Below are 16,564 nucleotides of genomic sequence, written 5' to 3' on the forward strand. Positions count from 1 at the left end.
TATCTAAAGTGCTTCAGAAAACAATTCTGCAGTGAAGTCCGAAAATTAAGAGGCAGATGGCTTTTCGCCTGCAAACGACATGTCACAGACTGAGTCGGTCGCAGCCTCTCCTTGCTCTGCTGCTCCGCGCCTGGCTCAAAGCCCACGCAGGAAACCCTCGCCCGGGTTTGCTTGGAAGTCTCGGGCGCCGAGGACTCCCGGAGGCGGAGGATGGCGGCGCGCGTGCGCGTGCGCGGCGCACCCCGCACGAAGAAGGCGGCCGTGGTCTAGGGGCGGGGCTGGCGCCGGGGCTGACCCGGACTGGGAATCCCCGCAATGCCTAACGGGTGGGGGCAGCGGAGCGTGCGTGGGCGCAGCCAGCCAGTGCGCAGGCGCGGGCACGCTCCCCTTGGCCTCCGCGCGGCGCTGTAGGCTGGGCGCGCGCCCGCGGCGGGTTCCGTTCCCGGCGGGCGGAGGGTTGTGCGCGCAGGAGCGAGCCGGCCGTGACGTGCGCCGCGCTACGCCCGACGTCACGGGTCCGTGTGTAGTGGCGGCCCGGCTGCCCTCAACGGCGGCGCCTGACGAAGGTGGTGCGGTCGCTGGGTGCGGCGTTCAGGGGTCGCGCGGCGTGCGGCGACAACCACGATTAGAACGACGATCGGGAGGCCGGGCACCTTCAGCCGCGGAGTCGCCGCTCCCGCCCCTTCTCCGGCCTCTGGCGGCGCCCGGCCCACGGCTTCCTCCTTTCCTGCCCAGCTTCGCGCGGGCCTCGGGGCCGCGGCGGCGAGAAGTACCTAAGGGCGCCGAGAGGCCCCGGCCGGCCGCGACGTTCCACGCGCCCGCCACCCCGCCCGGCGCGGGCTCCATGTGAAGGAGAGACTCGGTCCGCACCACACTCCTCGCGCGCCCCTCCGGCCCCCGGGGGCCCGCGGCCTCCCCCGATCGGGGGGGGGGGCGCGGTGACAGGCCGCGCGGGGGCGGAGGGGCGGGCTCGGAGGCCGCGGCGGCCCCTCCTCGGGCCTGCGGCTCCCTACGTCCCCGCGGAGCGGCCGGTACGTGCCTGTGTATGTGTGGGGCGGGGGCCGCGGGAAGGGGGCCGCAGCCCGCCTGTGCGCAGCTCCCCGGGCGGGGGTTTCGCTGGGTGGTGGTCCCGCTCCAGTTGGGCAGATCTCGGGGTCCCTGTATCCTGTCCTGGATCCCAGATCTGAGCGAAGTAGACTGCTGAGCTGGGTAGCTGTCAGACATGTACTCTGCAGGGATTTTAGAAGCAAGAGTGCATCTGGTCCCTTGGGAGAATCAGATATATGCAGTAAGCGAAAAAGTGCTTGCCTTTGCACTGTCACATTGTGATTCTCTTTTGATTGGGGTTGATTCTTCCTTCTCGCTTTAGCTAGCACTAACTGCGCCGGGCAGTTGTCTTGCATTGTCTGACTTGGTCTTCTCAGCACAATGAGGTTGGTAGTGTCTCTCCATTTTACAGATAAAATAATTGAGTCTCAGGGAGCTAGGGAATTTGCCCAAGGTCATGCAACTGGTAATCTGGGAAGCCTTGATTCCACTATGATGTCTTTTCCGTAGGAGTGTATTTTTGTGTCTTGAAAAAAAAAAATATGTGAGGAAAATGAGAAGAGCTGGAGAGTTTCTTCCTGGGAGTAATGTAGTTTACTTGCCCCTAACGTAGGCTGTTCGATGTGTTTTGCTGCAACCTAGCCAAATCATTTTATTGCTTTTAAATAATTACTTTTAAAAAGGCGCTGGGCACCTTCACCTTTTTTTGCGGTAGGATTGAACAGAAAACAAATTTCACTCTTCTTAAGAGGAAATATAGTGAAGACTATTTGATACATATTAGAAGATGATAATTAAAAAAAGAAAAATAATTGGTAACACTGCATATTTCTTGAAAAGTTACAATGTTACTTGTGCAGTTTGTTCTTGACAAATACGGGGAACTCGCACTTGGGTTATTAGCTTGAGATTTCCTTATTGCAAAACTTGTTGCTGAATTATGTGGCAATGGCTGAACATACTTAGTAATTGGTGCAGTCTTATGCAATATTTCTGAGTTGAGTGTCAAAATTCAGTGTGTAGAATATCATAGAAACTTGTAATGGTGTGATTTTTCCCCCTTTCCTTTGTATATGGTGACTGATCAATGTTTATAAACTAAAAATTCTCATTTTAGCATTGGCCTGTATTATTTCTTTGATTATGGTTGGTGAATAAGAAAAGAGCCTTTACGTTTCTCTTTACAGAGCAAATATTGGTAAATTCCTTTGAGTAGTTGAAGCTTCACGCACAGTTGCGAATGTTTGAGAAATGTACTGATGCCCAATTACAGTACTCTGTAATTTTATCCAGTGTATTTTCAGTTTGAAAAAATTTGTAGTTGAATGATTTTGTATTGTCTGTAGAGAAAAAGTTAAATTATAGAGTTGATAGTGGTTGGTTCACAGATTGAATTGTTGTTTGGTTAAAATATAAACTATGTTGAGTCCTGTTGAATTATGTTGAGTGTGAGATCATTATAGAATCGTTATCTAGCTGTGATATCCATGTGTCTCTTTTGAAAGACTAGTTGTTAAAGGCTTATTTTTAAAAATTGGATTACATTATGTACTCAATCTTTTAAGCAGTGGTTTAGATGAATCTTTCATTTTTAGTTCACCTTACTGCTACCAAAGCGGTAAACTATTTAATAGTTGCTGTATTAAACTGCAGTCATGTTTGATTCTTGACAGTTGCCACAGCTTTGATTTCAGGTTGATCTTTTCTCCCCTTCTAGAATTGGAGTTCACCGGGCTCCTCAACACACTCCCCCAACTTTTTATTATGAAAGTTTCAAGCATATGAGAAATTACTAATTGTGAACATCCATACCATGACCCTTTAGATTCAATATTTGTTGACATCTTGCTGTATTTGCTTTATCTATAAATATGTGTGTATTATTTTTGGCTCAGCCATTTGAAACTAAGCTGTAAACATTGTGGCACTTTCCCCGTAAATATGTCAGCATACATTTCCAAAGATGGACATTTCCTTACATAGCCAAAATACTATTACTGTCACTTTTTTTAGTTCATATTTTCTAATCAATAATTAGTTGATAGTTTCTTATTGGTAGTTCCTTAATGTAATCTAACATCATCCATACTTAAATCTATTTATAGTACTGGTCTTTTATGGTGTTTTACACCTAGCCACACCAAACCAAGATCCTGTCAAGGTTTATTCACTGCATTTGGTTGTTAAGTCTCTTTGAGCTCTTCGAATCTAGAACAGTCTCACCTCTCCCTTTTAAAATGAGGTTGCTTTTTAAAAAGAGATCAAGCCAGTTGTCTTATAAAATGAGTCACATTTTCTTTGTCTGATTTCCCCCCCCCCCTTATGGTGTCATTTAGTGTATTCAGTTTCCCTGTATTAGTTAACTGTAAGCTAGGTTTAAAGGCTTGATTAGTTTAAAATCAAATATTTTGGGCAAGAATAACCCCTCAGTGATGCCATGTACTGCATATTGCTTCCCATCAGGTCATATGTTGTCAGGTCCCATCATTTGTGATGCTGAGTTTGATCACTTGGTTGTGGGGGTGAAGGTAAGGTCTATCTATTTTCCACACTGCAGTTAGCAGTCTGTGTTTTAGCTTTTCTTAGCCAATATTTGTTGCACAGAGGTAGCAGAAATATAATAAAGGAAGAATGGATTTATTAAAAAACATTTTGAGGGGTGCCTGGATGGCTCAGTCGGGCATCTGACTTTGGCTCAGGTCATGGTCTCATGGTTTGTGAGTTCGAGCCCTGCGTCAGGCTCTGGGCTGATAGCTCACAGCCTCGAGTCTGCTTTGGATTCTGTGTCTCCTCTCTCTCTCTATCCCTCCCCTGCTCTTGCTCTGTCTTTCTCTCTGTCTCTCTCAAAAATAGAACACTGAAAAATATTTTAAAAAACATTTTGAGAAAACTGTCTATTTTTATGGTGTAAGGCAAGGAGCACTGGATTGTCAGAAGATCTAAATTCTAGTCCTAATACGACCACTATGTGAAGTTCAAGAATTATAATAGAATTATATGTTTTTTTTATTTAAATTTTTTTTTAACGTTTATTTATTTTTGAGACAGAGAGACAGAGCATGAACGGGGGAGGGGCAGAGAGAGAGGGAGACACAGAATCCAAAGCAGGCTCCAGGCTCCGAGCCATCAGCCCAGAGCCCGACGCGGGGCTCGAACTCACGGACCGTGAGATCGTGACCTGAGCCGAAGTCGGACACCTAACTGACTGAGCCACCCAGGCGCCCTGAATTATATGTTTTTTTTAAACTTCACTCAGTGTTCTCATTTCATAATGATCAAGTTAGTAAACATTTGTGAATTTCTGTTTTTTTAATTGAAGTATAATTGACATAGTATCCTATTAGTTTTAGGTGTATACCATAGTTATTTGATATTTTTATACATTACAGAATGATCCCCACAATAAGTCTAGTTACCATCTGTCGCCTTACAAAGTTATATTATTGGCTGTACTCTCTATGCTGTATATTACATTTCTATGACTTACTTTATGAATACTGTAATTTCTGATAATAAGGAGTGTTGGTTACATTTAGAGGTGAACCTCATTTTAATTAAGCCAGGTAGAAATAAATCAAGTATATGTAATATGAAATTGAATTTATTTCCCAACTAATTGACATTTAGTGGGTTATTGGTTTATTTATTTTTAGGTTAGTGTTTTAAAGAAGGTTTCATAATAGGATTTACTTAAGTAACACATTTTCTCATTAAAAATACGATTTAATTCATTAAACAGTTTATGTGAAGTTTTTCCACATGTAGGATGAACTATATATGGAAATAAAGAATCCTTTCCCTTATTCTCAAGGTGTTGTGTGAGGTATATCTCTGTATCTAGACACACATATACGTTTATAAGAAATTTGGCTGGGGGCGCCTGGGTGGCTGGGTTTAGTGTCCGACTTCAGCTCAGGTCATGGTCTCACAGTTTGTGGGTTTGAGCCCCATATGGGGCTTTGTGCTGACCGCCCAGAGCCTGCTTCGGATTCTGTTTTCCTCCCTCTCTCTCTCTCTCTCTCTCTCTGCCTCTGCCCCTGCCCCGCTCTCTCTCAAAAACAAATAAACATTAAAAAAAAAAAAAAAAAAGAAAAAAAAGAAAGAAATGTGGCTGTGTAATTTTGTGGGTTTTTTTGCCTTTTATATCTCTGGGATTTATTGGGAACATTTGTTGACTGCGTTTTTTTAAGGTGGTTAATCATGTATTTGCTTTGTAACATATCTTGTTGTCTTTATAGTTACTTAACCCTTAGATTATTCCTTAATTTTTTTTGTTTGTTAGTTTGTTACACTTTGTCTTCCCAACTAACAGGTAGAATCTTTGGGAGTCCTTCCTCTAACTAGCACACTGCCTTTCTTATAAGTGCTCAAGAGTGTTTTGTTTGAGATTCATAGTACCGTAAATTTTATAAGCACTATGTAGTTTATAAACTTTGGGAGTTTTTTCTAAAGGTAATTTTTCCCATTTGTGCAGTTAGTAATTTGTGTGGACTTTAGTAATTAATAATGACAAAGTAAAATAATTGTTTAAGATATGATTTTATCTGTATTCTTTGGATAATTCCCAGATTAGGTCCCCTCATCACTACTACTTCAGAATGCTTCTCAAGCCCACTGCACCTGCCTCTACCATCATACTCACCACATTGCTCTAGAATTATGTCTGTGTCCTCCACTGGGAAGTTAGCTCTTGAAGAACAGAGGCAGTGTTGTGTTGATTTTGGGGCACCTAGCACCATGCCTGGAGCCAAATATTTATTGAAAGAGAATTGACAGAAGGGACCTCCTTTTTCAGTGTCCTAAGATTCTTAAAAAGTGCCTACCAAATCACTGATCATTTACAGAATGTTTCTTCTTTATTTATTGGTTGAGTTTTCTTTGTTCTCTTTTGTGGTATTGTTTATTTAGCAAACGTAAGCTATTTCTATATTCTATGCACTGATTTTACTTATTCCCTATTAACAACCTAAGGAAGTAGTTATTATTATGCCCATATTACAGATTAGGAAATTGAAGCACAGAGACAATAAGTAACTGCCCATATTCACACTTTTTGTGCATGGTGGAGCTGGAACTTGAATGCAGGTAGTCTGACTTCACAATCTGTGCTCTTAAGAATCGCACCATGCTGCCTCTCTGCTTTATCAGGGCAACCAGAAAATTGGAATTGCTTTACCAGAGTACTATCGGTACCATTCATGGAGACCCAACTGTGTATCAGGATGGGGAAGGCACTTCAGAAGGCCTTGAAGAGGAGGTAGTACTTGAACTAAGTTAACAAAATTGGTAAACTTTACAGGTAAACTGATTGTGATTATAATATATTGAAAAAAATTAAATATATAAAAGATAAGGAAGCAAAAATTAGTAATCAATTAAGAGTATATATTTGGGAGTCAGACCTGAATGGGAGTCCCAGCTGTGCTGTTCATCCTATCTATGCTTCACTTATCTGTAAAATAGTGAGAATAGTATGTAACTCATTGGTTTGTCATTAGGTTTAATGAAATAATATGTTTAGTACAGTGCTTCGCATATAAAAAGTGTTCAGTAAACATTGTCAGGTATTGTAAAAATTTCCCATAGTTCACTTAGGTTATGCCTATTTTGATGTTATAGAAGCCCTTCTATTTAATGTGATTAAGATTGGTGGTGGTCAGTTTAATTTTAAAAAAAAATTAATATAAGGGGAATTAAGTGACACATTATTACTTTAATTTTTTTTTTTTGAACACAGAGATGTAAACTAGTCTGAGTTAAAGTGATCCATCTGGAGTTGTATGGTTATTTCTCCGAGTCTTACAGCTTGTTCATCTATGCCCACTTTAACAACACTTTCTTTTTTTTAAAACTAGCCTTTGAGTCTTTCTAAACACTCAACTTCATTCTCATAGAAACAGTTTTCTTTTCACATTCACAATTTCTTGGGTTATATCATATTTAAACTGTATAACGAGCGCGTAAACACATTTGATTCTTGGTAAATTGATGGGTGCAGAAATGTACTGGTTTGGTAAAAGATAAATTTAACATTGCATGTTCAACATTTTATCCGAAGGCTTTATTTATTTATTTATTTTCGGAGGGAGCAAGCCAGGGAGGGTCAGAGAAAGAGAAATCCCAAGCAGGTTCCGCACTGTCAGCGCAGAGCCCGACATGGAGGCTCGAACTCACCTTGTGAGATCATGACCTGAGCTGAAACCAAGAGTCGGATGTTTGACTGAGCCACCCAGGCGCCCCTTATCAAAAGGTTTTATAGGGAGAGTGGAGTGTTGGTTAATTTGCCAAGTTGGTTTGTTAAGGAGGTTAGATAAGAGAAATTATTGATACCTTGCCTTCTGAGTTTATGGATGTAGGTATTATGTAGATATTTAAACAAATAGCGAATGTAAATTGAAAGCTAAGAGTCATAATATCTCAATTTTATTTCAGTTCATTCTTTTTTTTTTTTTTATCCTTTGGTTTTTCTTTGTATTATGGTTCTTTGGCAATGTGTATAGTTTTTAGATTTCCATTCTCCATCTTACATATTTGTCATCATCTTTTAATGTTTTCATCTCTGTTATTTTACTTTGTGTTCCAGGAGAGCTGCTTGTGTTTGATCTCCATAGCCACATTGGCGGTTCTGCTCTTTTGCCCTCTACTGTGTTTTAAAAAAAATATTTTTCATCTCATGAATATTTTAATTCTGCAGTTGACTTCCCATTTCTTATTTTCCTCTTATCCTTGTTTTGCATTTCAGCCAGATCTCTCCTTTAGTTTTCTGTTTTTGTTTCATAAAGGTATATCTTCTGGCGTTGAGGATATCACACATTAATTGTATCTTGGGAGGAAGAAGTAATATTTGAGTGTTTGTTACATGTCAGAAGCTTTACATACATTACTTTTACGTGACTGTGGTAGACCATAGTATCCTGGTTTTGAGCTAGGAAATTGAGGCCCTGAGGTATTAAGAGGCTTGTTGATAGTCACATAGTATAGATGGGGATTTTAAATGGCTCTTTTAGAGCAAGAGTTCCTTAGCCTTCTCTCTGCCTCCACGTTGTTTACATGAAGGCTTCTTGGAAATGTGTGCGCTGGAATCTTTTGGGGGTAGGGCCAACATGATTTTTGAAAAGTGCCCGCAAATATAGATATTATTCTTATCTCTCATTCTTCGTAATTGTAGAGAATTAAATCAGAGAGTTCTGATAAATATTTGGGGAAACCTGAATGATTTCTGTGTTTGAAGTAAATACACTTTTCAGTGGAATGAGAATAACCTGGCCTATTTTAAGTAAATGGTATGGGAAGTATGTTAATTTTTCTGATATTTAGGAGAAGTGATAGGAGTGATTTTAATGTACTTGGTCAGAGAAGGGATAAAATTTCTTAAAATGATGGGGCGCCTGGGTGGCTCAGTCGGTTGAGTGTCCAACTTCGGCTCAGGTCATGATCTTGCAGTCTGTGAGTTCGAGCCCCGCGTCGGGCTCTGTGCTGACAGCTCAGAGCCTGGAGCCTGTTTCAGATTCTGTGTCTCCCTTTTCTCTGCCCCTCCCCCGCTCATGCTCTGTCTCTCTCTCTCTCTGTCAAAAATAAACATTAAAAAAAAATTAAAAAACAGTTCTTGAAATGAGAATGAACATGAGGAATTTTTAGTGTGATTTTTAAGATTAAATTTTAGACTATCATCCTGAATAGGCTATGAACAATAAGTCTCCAACTCAGGGCCTTAAAACAACAAAGATTTAGTTTTTGCTCATGCTATGTGTTCATTGAGGGTCAGTTGACGTGCTTCTGCTCAACATTGTCATTCTTACTTTGAATCCCACTTTGAGACCTCCCTTGGGAGCAGTCATTATCTGGAACATTACTGGCTGCCATAGGTAAAAGAAAAAAAAACACTCTAGGTTTTTCTTTTGTATTGTGCTTTCTGGGAAGGAAAATTTTTTTCTTTACCCTTCTTGGTTATTTGGTAGATTGACTTAAGATTGATAAACAGGAGAAAAACAAATTTAATTATATATGTACAGAAGCCCCACAAGGATGGGAGACCCACAGGCAGACTGGCAATTGAGGCTTATATGCCATCCTGAGCAGAGGTTTTTGGTAGGTTTTTGGGACTTCAAAGGGAGGGGAGGAAGACAGTTTATGGGAAGATGGGAAGAACAAATGTTTGGTAAACATGTTTGCCATGTTTTGTGGAGAAGGTTGGACACTGAGGAATTTGATCTCCAGGCCCTGTCAGCTTTCCCCACCCAGTTTACCATGCTTACCCCATATTCTTTGTAGTTATTTTTGGTGATAGTTCAGATAGACCAGACCTATCTAAATTCTTTTTTTTTTTTTTTTTTCTATGTTTATATTTGAGGGAGAGAGCGTGAGCAGGGGAGGAGCAGAGAGAGAGGGAGACACAGAATCTGAAGCAGGCTCCAGGCTCTGAGCTGTCAGCACAGAGCCCGATCGATGCAGGGCTTGAACTCCGGAGCCTTGAGATCATGACTTGAGCTGAAGGCTGATGCTTAAGTGCGATTGAGCCACCCAGGCACCCTCCCCCTCACCCCAATCTAAATTCTTTAGGCTGTTAAAGGGGAGGTAAAAAGCTCTTCCTGAGTCTTTTGGACCTTGATTGACTTCAGTTCAAAGTAATCTATAAGCCAAAGTGGCATATTTGAAGGAGGCTCATTCTGAACCTCTTCACACTCAATACTTTTGACACTTCTGATCACCAAATATGTATGTGTGGGAGGCATTTCCATACCTTAAACAATTTTGTGATAGCAGCCAGACATAAGGTCATATCCCACAGGTTAAGAGCTCCGTTCCAGGGGACTGTCTACCCTTCAGGCTCAGTGGCATGGTAGGTAGTTGCCTGTGCTTCAGACCAATTGGCTGTAAATCAGAGGTTCCCATTCTTTGGGAATCTTTAGGTTCAGTTAATTTGCTAGAGCAACTCCCAGAATTCTGGAAAACACTTTACTTACTAGATTACTGGTTTGTTATAAAAGGACATAACCCAGGAACAGGCAGGTGGAAGAGATGCATAGGGCAAGGTTTGGGGAAAGGAAGTGGCTGTGGAGTTTCCATGCTCTCTCCCAGTGTACCACTCTTCCAGCACCTCCAGGTGTCTGCCACCCCAGAAGCTCCCCAGGACCCATCTTCTTGGGTTTTAAATGGAGGTTTCTTACCTAGGCATGACTGATTAAATCATTGGCCATTGGTGGTTGAGCTTAATCTCTAGCCCTTCTCCCCTCCCTAAAAGCCATGGGAAGGAGCTTAAAGTTCCAACCCTCTAATCACATGGTTCCGGTGGCAAGCAGCTTCCCTCGATCAGTGCTTTTCAAAAGTCATCCATTAACATAAACTGAGGTGTGGCTTAAAGAGATTCCTTATGAATAACAAAAGACACTTACTTGCCCTAGCTACACCTGTGATGAGCATATCATAAAGTGTAAACTTGTTGGATCACTATATTGTACACCTGAAACCAAGGTAACGTTCTGTGTCAACTATACTTCAATTAAAAAAAGAAAAAAGACACCTGGTTTTTCTGAGCTCTTTGCCAGAAATGAGGACAAAGAGCAGATATGTGTTTATTATAAATCATACTCTCACACCAGGATAGAATGAAAATAGAATGTGTGAAAGTACACTCAGACTTTTAAAGCTTTTACCTGGAAGAAATATTCACCACTTCTATCCATGTGTTTTGGCCGGAGGAAGTCTCATGGCTGTAACTAAATTGAACAGGGTGGGGAAGTTCAGTATTTCCAAATACCAGAAGAAGAACATCAAGTATTTGTGAACAGCCCTATGACCAAAGCAATGCTGTGGAAAACTGTTTGAAAATTATTATTTAAAAAAAATTTTTTTTTAATGTTTATTTATTATTGAGAGACACAGAGAGAGCATGAGCTTGGGAGGGGCAGAGAGGAGGAGACACAGAATCCGAAGCAGGTCCCAGGCACCAAGCTGTTAGCACAGAGCCCGACGTGGGGCTTGAACTCACAAGCCGCGAGATCATGGCCTAAGCCGAAGTTGGACACTTAACCGACTGAGCCACCCAGGCAACCTGAAAATTATTTTTGAAAATTAATAGGAGCCAATGAGAAAAATGTGAATCGATACTTTATAAGCCACTGGGAACAGATCTATAGCCTAAAGAAGTTAGTTTGTAATTGTTTTTGTGCTATTACTATCTCTAATTGTTTTCAAGTCATATTTTAGATTTGATATAAAAGTGCTTATTTCTCATTATTTGATGAGTTTGTGATTATTCTAATTAGGTTTGACTTGCTACATTCTAATGGTATTTGTGGAGTTTTAAGACAAAATGTTTTCGTTTTTTGTTTTAATACAGTAAGGTAATGAGATTAATGTCCCTGATTTAATTTAAGGAGAGATTGTCATGATTTATGTGATGGCTTTAATGTATTTTAAATCAGTTTAGGCATTTAAACATAGCCTGTTGATTCCCTTTTAAAATTACTAATATTGTGTAATATGACCAGTATGTCAAACTATATATAAAATTTCTGAGTTGTTTAGACACTATAAGGAAACAAAAGATGTAGAAGTAGCTCTGCCTTACTGTTGATAAAAATCTACTTTGAGAGATGGTATATTAACCATCTAGTCTGTAAATAGTAGATGACCGCATTCTAATGGCTTTACCCCCAAACCACCATGTCTCTGCTTATATAAACTTGTCTCATGATTTGGGAAAGGGTAGATTAGTGATGTGGTCTGAGATCATGTAATCCATGTTATTAATCAGCATTGCAGTTAATGTCTCGTAGCCATGAACTATTGCATACTTCCTTACTGTTGAGAGTTTTACTTAGGGATGTGCCAGGGGGATTTCTTGCCTAGAGTTTTCCTCAAGAGAGTATCACAAACTGTATTCCATTCTGTTTGTTTAATATTGATGGTAGGTAGGAAAGCCTGAGTTCAGTCTTAAATCTGACATTAATTAGAAATAGACTGTGACAGAGGGACTTCAACATTTCTGAATTTGAAAAAGTTGCCCCAGGTGATTTCTTAAGGACTAGCCTGTCTAGTCTGTGATTCTGTGAGACCCACAACATACCAGAATATAGTAAAGACTCAAAAGAAATGGAAGTTTTCTTCCTTGGGGGGTTGAGATGACAGTAGTCCAGGGAATATTTGTTATAGGGCAGCATTTGGAAGATAAATAGCTGTGTTTAAGTGTGACTAATTTGTTAGAATGACATCTCTTAAAGGTATTTCATAACCAGATACTTTGCATTGTGCTTGACATGTAGACTTTCAGTAAAATGCTTGTTGAAAGAGTAACTTCAGAATAATGTGATAGAAACCAGAATCATCTGTGGACAGTTTAGTGGTAAAATCCAGTAAACATTGAGCCCTAGAAAATAACAGAACTGAATTATTCTCATGTTATGAATGAGGAACCAATACTAGTGGAATGTGTTTTTGGAAATACTTTCGCCAAAAAGAGAGGGAAGATCTTTTTGGAAAAAGGTGAAAGGTATTGGAAAAATTGTACATGCACTCTTTTATGTCCACTAGAAAATTTTAAATAATGTAGGGATATGCTTGGATAAGCCCAAAATGATTACATAAAAAAATGAAGCTTCTGGGGCACCTGGGTGGCTCAGTGGGTTAAGTGTCCAACTCTTGATTTCAGTGTGGGTCATAATCTTGCAGTCGTGAGATCGAGTCCCGCATTAGACTCCATACTGAGCATGGTGCCTGCTTGAGATTCTCTCTCTCCTCCTGTCTCTCTCCCCTTCCCCCATTCACTCTACCTCCACCCCCTCAAAATAAATAAACTTAAAAAAAATGAAGCTACCCTATTTCGCAGTGGACAAACCACACATCAGCAAATATTTTTCTTCTCAGAATCCTTCTATATCCTTGTTTTTTGTTCTTCCATCTTCACATGTCAAAACAGAACATGGAAGTGCCCGAAGCGTTCTTAGCTTACTTTGTTCTTAGTTAATAAATTAATATTGACATGCTAATCTGATGCCCGATCTAGTGCTTTCTGTCACTTAAATCTTCCTTTTTTGGAAACAGGAGGATCAAGTAGGGAGATACGGTTTCTTTAGAATAAGGGACACTTCAGCCTGTTTGGAAGCAAGGATAGGCTGTGCAGAACTATAAAAGAAGGCTTGAATGGAGGCTATGAAAGGACCAAGTGGCCTAGATTTGGTTTTGCAGGAAGATCTCAGAAGGAAGGTTTGCAGAGATTTATTGGTCATTAGATTGGGAGGAGGCTTGAGTAGTTACATTAGTTAGGGTTCAATTAGGGAAGGAGAAGTGCTGTGATATTATGGGATAAGGAATTTATGTAAGGTGTAAGAGCTTCTACAGTTGTGGGAGAAACTCAGAAATCAGAGTCTGTAAGGGGGAATTGGCAGATCAAAGTCAGTAATCAGCCTTCCTGAAACAGTGGTACTTTGGGCCGAAGTTTGTAGATAAATCTGAGGAGTCTGGTATGCCCAGCTGCTGGAGTAGAATCACACAGTAGAGCTGGTAGAAGGTCTATGGAAAGCTGTTGCTTCTGCATAGCCTCTGCTGTGGTTTCTAGTCAAGCGTTTGGTGGTAGCCCTGAGGTTGCTGTTTTGTCAGCAAGGTGCAATCAGGAAAAGGCTGTATGCACAAGGGGAGAGCAGAGACATGGAATTTGCTGGCAACTGCACCTGTCTATCTAACCCTGATCTTCGGAGTAATTTCCTCCTTTGGCTAACTCTAACCTGGAACCATATGGGAAGAGGATTCTGGGAAATGTAGTTTAAACTCAATCAAGTTGACATAGTACAGACTGGCACAGTAGGTGAGCGTGGGGTGGGTGGGGAACTACAGATGTGATTGTGATGAGAATGGTATTTTATAGATCTAGGTTCATTCTGTGAGAGAGCATGTCTTTAAATTCAAGGCTTTTCCCACTTCTCTGAGATGGGGAGATAATATCTTCCATATGGGAGTGTTCTGAAGATTAAATAAAATGTTTGTAAAGCATTTAGCAGAGTATAAGCACAGTGCAAGCTGTTATAAATAGTAGCTTTATTAATAGTAGTAATTAGTAGTAATGAGAAAGGAAGAGTACATATTTTGAAAGGGGAGGGGAGAAGTGTACGGAAGAGAGATGGATAATGAGAGGAACAAAGTAGAAGGCATGGTTCCTAATATGTGAGAATGCTGTGGTCTACCTGCAGGGAACACATGTAAACATAGAATGGGAAGCTAGTGTAGGAGGTAATATCTTTTAAGAAAGGTGATTCTTTGTCATGGTGAGTGGAGAGACAGTATGTGCTGTCATTCTAGTGTAATTAAGGTTAAGTGGTAGTGTATGTGAAATGCCTTAGCACGCTGGCAGTGCACAGTGGATAGTTATTTTCTACTTCTGTCAGTCACCCTCATGACCAGGTGAGGGGAATAGGGAAGGCTTAAGCCAAGTCCTTTTTTTTTTAATTAAAAAATTTTTTTTTTAATTTTACATTTATTTATTTTTGAGAAACAGAGTGAGACAAAGCGTGAGCGAGGGAGGGACAGAGAGAGAAGGAGACACAGAATCTGAAGCAGGCTCCAGGCTCTAAGCAAGCGGTCAGCACAGAGCCTGATGTGGGGCTCGAACCCACAAACTGTGAGATCATGACCTGAGCTGAACAAAGTCAGATGCTCAACGGACTGAGCCACCCAGATGCCCCTAAGCCAGGTCCTTAAAAGGTGGTTTGGTCAAGTAGCAAAAAGAGAGGAAGCCTTTCAGACATAGAGAAGAAATAAAAGGTAGGCATCAGCAAGACACGTAGCACTTGATTAGTACAGCTCAGTACCTATTGATTCCTCCTCTTTGCTTTTGGTTATCTATTTGTAATTTCTAGAGATTGTCTGTGTTTGCTTCTGCTTGGGTCACTTGCCTACCTCTGGGCCATCAGTATGGCGAGGGATGTGGGACCACACTGTGCTAGTTTGGTGATATTAGGTAATCAAGTGGGTGGTTGGAGGTGGGGATGGTCAAAGGGACATATTTCCAGAAGAAGGCCACTATGGGTGAATAACTTTAATCACTCCCTTTGTTATAGTTGTTCAGTTTTGTAATTCTACCTTGTTCTTTTCAGTTCCTTGAATTAAGCATTTTTTTTTTAACATTTATTTAAAACGTTTTTTAATTTAAAAGCTGAAGTCAGATGCTTAACCAACTGAACCACCCAGGTGCCCCTCGAATTAAGCATTTTAATCTTGTTTCATACAATTAATATTTGTTTAGGTTTATCATGTTTGCCAGGTTTTTGCTAACATTTGTTCTCCTGGAACCACTTTCCTTTTTCTTTCTTTTTTTTTTTTTTGAGAGCAGGAGTGTGCAAGTAAGCGAGGGGCAGAGGGGTGGTGAGAGAGAGTGAATCCCACAAGGGGTGGGGGGAGGGCAGAGAGAGAGGAGGAGAGAGGGAGAGAAGGAGGGAGGGAGGACTTGAACTCAGGAACCATGAGATCATGACCTGAGTTGAGCTCAGAGGGGCCACGCAAGCGCTCCTCACTTTCCTTTTTCTTGAAGTATATCCTTTAGAAGTTTCTCAATTAAGGGTCTTTGGTGATAAATTACAATTTTTATTTGTTGGAAATCTTTAGCTCTTGTTTTTTTTGTTTTTTTTTTAAGTTTATTTATTTATTTTGAGAGAGAGAGAGAGAGAGCATGAACAAGAGAGGGGCAGAAAGAGGGAGAGACAGAGAATCCCAAGCAGGCTTCTCACTGTCTATGCAGAGCCAGCTTCAGTCTCTAACTCATAAACCATGAGACCATGGCCCAAGCTGAAATCAAGAGTTGGACATTTAACTGACTGAGCTACCCCGGTGTCTCATTGTTTTTTTTGTTTTTGTTTTTTTAAGTTTATTTATTTGTTTATTTGAAAGAGAGAGGAGTGCCTGTGTGGCTAGTTGGTTAAGCGTCTGCCTTCGGCTCAGGTCATGATCTCATGGTTCTTGAGTTTAAGCCCTGCATTGGGCTCTCTGCTGTCCACGCAGAGCCCACTTCAGATCCTCTGTCACCCTCTCTCTCTGTTCCTCCCCCACTTGTGTGTATGCATTCTCTCTCTCTCTCTCTCTCTCAATAAATAAACAAATAACTTTGAAAGAGAGAGAGTGTGCAACATGCCAGGGAGGGGCAGAGAGAGGAGAGAGAAAATTCCAAGCAGGCTCCATGCTGTCAGCGCGGAACCTAATGCAGGACTCGAACTGACAAGCCCTGAGATCATACCTAAGCTGAAATCAAGGGTTGACACTTAACTGACTGAGCTATCCAGGCACCCCTAGCTTTTGTTCTTGAATGATATTTTAGTTGCAAGTGAAAATCTACATTGGCAGTATTTTTCCCTCAGCATTTCAAAGATATTATTCCATTCAGTTTTCTGCCATATAATCAGATATAAAGGGCTATGTGGATGTTTTATAAATGATGATGTGTTTTATTGTGCCGTTAGTATATAATTAAGCTTTTGAATGGAAATACTCATATTGGTTTTTATTTTAATTTTAAAATTCAGTGAATATTTAT

At 40.9% G+C, this 16,564-nt stretch overlaps 1 protein-coding gene across 1 annotated transcript in view; it reads left to right on the plus strand.

Moving 5' to 3' along the window:
• The first annotated feature begins 954 nt into the window (after window positions 1-954).
• MAP3K2 (mitogen-activated protein kinase kinase kinase 2) overlaps window positions 955-16,564 on the plus strand; it is a 94,718-nt gene continuing 79,108 nt past the window's right edge. The window contains exon 1 of the mRNA XM_042954104.1: window positions 955-1,031. The gene's annotated coding sequence lies outside the window, so the exon portion shown is untranslated. The remainder of the gene's footprint in view (window positions 1,032-16,564) is intronic.

The sequence above is a fragment of the Panthera leo genome, chromosome C1, assembly GCF_018350215.1.
Source record: "Panthera leo isolate Ple1 chromosome C1, P.leo_Ple1_pat1.1, whole genome shotgun sequence".
In the NCBI taxonomy this organism is placed as follows: domain Eukaryota; kingdom Metazoa; phylum Chordata; class Mammalia; order Carnivora; family Felidae; genus Panthera; species Panthera leo.